Raw genomic sequence first — 3588 nt, 5'->3', positions numbered from 1 at the left:
AAAAGAGAAAAGGAAGCTGGCCTCATATCTTATTTTAACTGGATCTTTCCAGAGGAAATGCTATAAATTGCACATGTTACTATATAAGCATCCTATCAGTGACCGCTGAAAAAAGTCCAAAAGAGACAAATGGGTTTATTGCACGCACTACTTTGCTGTGAGTATATGTATATGTTCTTAATTTATTTTCTTCATTATTATCAAATACAATACTGTTAAACCCTCAGGCATTAAGGTGAAAGCCAGAAATGAGAATGGTGAGAGAAGGAAGAAATCCTAAAGTACCAAACTGAATGAATGTAAGCTGCCAAGCAATACCCCCGACTGGCAGCTCCCCAAAAAAATGCTAGCTCTTTGCAGTGGTGAGATTTAACATGAAAGATGCTCTTGCACCTTAAAGATGCTGGATTAAGGAAGAAGCTGGGGAGTCTGACTGGCCTGTCAAGACTGGTGTCTAAAAAGGAGATAAAACAGAAAGAAATAGAAAGAGACAAGAAAAGGATATTCATCTCTCCTTGGGGCTGTTCTGTGCAGTTTTTAGCCAGCAAAGAATAAATCTCAAAAACAGATCTTCTGGGAACTCCAGTGCCTGGTTCTCAGCAGTACTTCTAGTCAAAGAGTCATAGATGCTTACCTTGGGGAATCTGTCTTCTTAATGTGCATGGAAACACCCAGGGTACATCCATCCAGGTATCCTATAGCACTACATGATTCTGTGCAAATAGTTGCTAAGTAGGGAAATCTGCCTTCATAAAGCTGCATGGGGGTATAACAAAATAATACATTTAAGGTCTGCATGAAGCATCTGCTGTAACAATTTGTGATCATATTTGGCTGTTCTCACGTCTTATCTTAAAAATTAGAAACTTTCCTGGATCTACTCTCAGGGTGCAGACAGCCTGACATGATTGTGTCTAAGGAGCTGCATGCTGGGAAAAATATGCACTCTTTGAACACATTGCAACAGCCTCCAGTTATCCCAGCTATCACAGGGAGTCAATATGGATTAAGGCCTGCCATCCCACTCAGCAGTGCAGAAGCACACACTAACCACATCCTTGCAAGATAGCTTTGGTGCCTTGTTGTTGAAGCTTATATCATACTTAGAGCACTTTGCATCCTGAAATTCCCCAACTCCAGCTTCTTTTTTGAACTCACAAGTTGCAACTGAAACCAACAAAAAGCTCTATTAAACATTATCCTTACCTAATTGAATATATTAGTTGCATATAGCAATTACCTTCTCCTTTTTACAGTATAGTAAAGCACTTATGGTATAATAAAATCTACCACACAGTGCTCAACAGCCCAGTGTGTTGAGCAATTCAGTTTTTAGTGCTTCATGTAGGTTAGGAATTGATTTTAATTGCCTGGCATAAATCACACAGTCCTACTGTAGAGACCCTTATTATTTCACAGACAGGGCTGGTTTTAAGCCTGCATATTCATGGGGAATAAGAAGGAAACAGAACAAAAAGAAAATGACATTTCAGAAGGTTACTTCTGAGGAAGAGAGGTTTGTTCTGAATTCAATGAAAATTTAAGAAATGCTCTGTACATATCATGAGCACAGTAGTAAAGAAAAGTTTGTACATCACCACTAAACCTCAGGCACTGCAATTGTTTCATGAGGTAAACCTTGACAAACTATGTGAGACTTACAGAGAGAATTTGCAGTACAGATGGAAATTTATTTTGCTTACACAACTGCTTTAACCTTTTCCTAACATATCCAGAAATAATATCTCCATGTATTTTGCATGCATGTTTGGATTTACAATGCATGTGAGAGGGAAGCACTCTCTCATGGAGTTTGGATCCCATTTGTAGGTTTTCTGTTCCAACACAGTTGAGTCATTTGTCTTAGTAATAACTTAAGTAAAATGAAAACTAAACCTAAAACTAAATCAAAACATCCTGCATTTAAAAAAAAAATTAAAAAGAGAGATTAAAAAAAATAGCTGAAAATGTCTATTTCAGAGTGAAATTGAAGTGGAATGAAGTAGAAATTATCTGTACATGATTGTGAGCCATCATCTAATTAGTACATTCATGATGATACCATTTTTGTCTATACTGCACAATAGTTCCTGGGGACATATGAACATTACAGGAAAGAGATTTTCATCTTGTATCTTTAAACATCTAGACCACAAATTCAGGTCTAATCAATACTGATTTACCTTTTTGTGCAAATACCAGCCCTGAACATACAGTGTGTGCAGTGTTAAAGCAAGTCTCCTCGGCATTGCAGAATTCTGATGTATCTATATTGTCTGTATGAGGAAAAAGCAGAAGATGAGCACTCAGATCCCACAGAGAGGAGTTAAATGTTAGAGTCAAAAGCAATATTTATGGTGATAGAAAGACATATCTTATGCTTTAGTTACAAGTAACTTATGATTTAGTTACAAGATTTTAAATCTTCAAAGCTATACTTCAAGGCTCAAAGAGGTTTTTATGTAGAGAGAAAAAACATCAATAATTTTAAAAATCTGAAATAATTTGCAAAGTGAACTGAAAAATCATTTACCTCTAATTAATCCCATTCTGAAAATGCTTAATTATTGCTTTCAGCATTTTTTAAGACCTTTTAAATTCATTATTGGACTATCAACTGCAGATTTATCAAATCTGGACAGGCTAGGCCATCATTCATGGAACCAATTTATACAAGCACCAGTTAACCACCACATGCAAAAACTGGCTTTTAAAGTTCACAGTGCTGTTGAAAAGGTCATGGCGATGCGTAGTGAAAATTGAATCATGGAGAAGTCGATACAAAAAGACATATTGTCTTCCTTCAATAAGGAGCTTTAATGCTATGCCAGTTTACTTACCATCAAACTCTGCAAAGTCAGCAAGCTAATAAAGATTTTAGGATTTATGGGCCCTTTAATTCAGCATAGAAAAAAATTGTTAGAACGTGACAGACTAATAGGCCAATTATCTGAAGAATATTTTGTTTATTTGGCAGAAATTACAAGGAGATGCATAATAAAAATACCTTCAATAACCAATTTATTCCTACATTAAAATAAACTCATTCACGACTACTGTGCTACAGAAAGTACCATTAAAATGTTCAAAGTTCTTTCCTGATGCCAAACAAAAACTCTTAACCAAGGCAATATACAATATTAATATGGTTTTATGGTCAATTTATGTCTAGACACAAGCAATAAGAGGTGGAAGAATACTACAGAAATTACAGCTTTTATGCAGGAAACAGGAACAAAGCCCCAAAGGATTGTATCCACATTTGTCTTACTCCAGATTTAGAAATTATTATTTTTTCCATATTAGGTATGGGTCTAAAATATTAGCTGTTTTCTTTGCATGAATGAACTCTGGAGAGGGAATAGCCTGACAGGTTTTTATTAAAAAATACTTGAATAAAATTTTGCCTTTTTTATTTAGCTGACACAACCCAATTGTACTGTGCTTCATTCTGGCTAACAAATGGACTTCATGAAAATAACCACAAGTGTCCACAGACTCTGACTAATGACACAATGTCAAAGACCACAAACATCACATACTTTAGAAGTTTGAGCTCTGCTGAAAATTAAAGAAATGCAAGCCACT

Source organism: Haemorhous mexicanus, chromosome 1 (genome assembly GCF_027477595.1).
Source record: "Haemorhous mexicanus isolate bHaeMex1 chromosome 1, bHaeMex1.pri, whole genome shotgun sequence".
Taxonomy (NCBI): Eukaryota; Metazoa; Chordata; class Aves; order Passeriformes; family Fringillidae; genus Haemorhous; species Haemorhous mexicanus.
Note: the sequence above shows the minus strand (reverse complement) of the source record.